Genomic DNA, 205 nt, shown 5'->3' with positions numbered 1-205 from the left:
CTGCCGTACCTTTCCCGCCTGCTTCCCTCCTGCCACCCCACAGCATCGCGTTTTGCCAAAAGAGGAAAATTTTTACAAAATAAGAAAGAAAAGGCAGGGGGGAGAGTTGAAATCCTGCCGACCCCGCAGTGCTGGCGTGGCTCGGGAGGTGCTAGCGTGTGTAACCATGAGGAAGGCGGGTCGGGGGCGCACCATGGGCGGTGAA

At 58.0% G+C, this 205-nt stretch overlaps 1 protein-coding gene across 1 annotated transcript in view; it reads left to right on the top strand.

Annotated features, from left to right (window-relative positions):
* RAMP1 (receptor (G protein-coupled) activity modifying protein 1) overlaps positions 1–205 on the top strand; it is an 11958-nt gene that overhangs the window by 9526 nt on the left and 2227 nt on the right. The gene's annotated exons all lie outside the window — the stretch shown is intronic.

The sequence above is a fragment of the Phaethon lepturus genome, unplaced genomic scaffold (assembly GCF_000687285.1).
Source record: "Phaethon lepturus isolate BGI_N335 unplaced genomic scaffold, ASM68728v1 scaffold9747, whole genome shotgun sequence".
Taxonomy (NCBI): Eukaryota; Metazoa; Chordata; class Aves; order Phaethontiformes; family Phaethontidae; genus Phaethon; species Phaethon lepturus.
The sequence above is the reverse complement of the archived record's forward strand: the minus strand, read 5'-3'. Positions and strand labels throughout refer to the sequence as shown.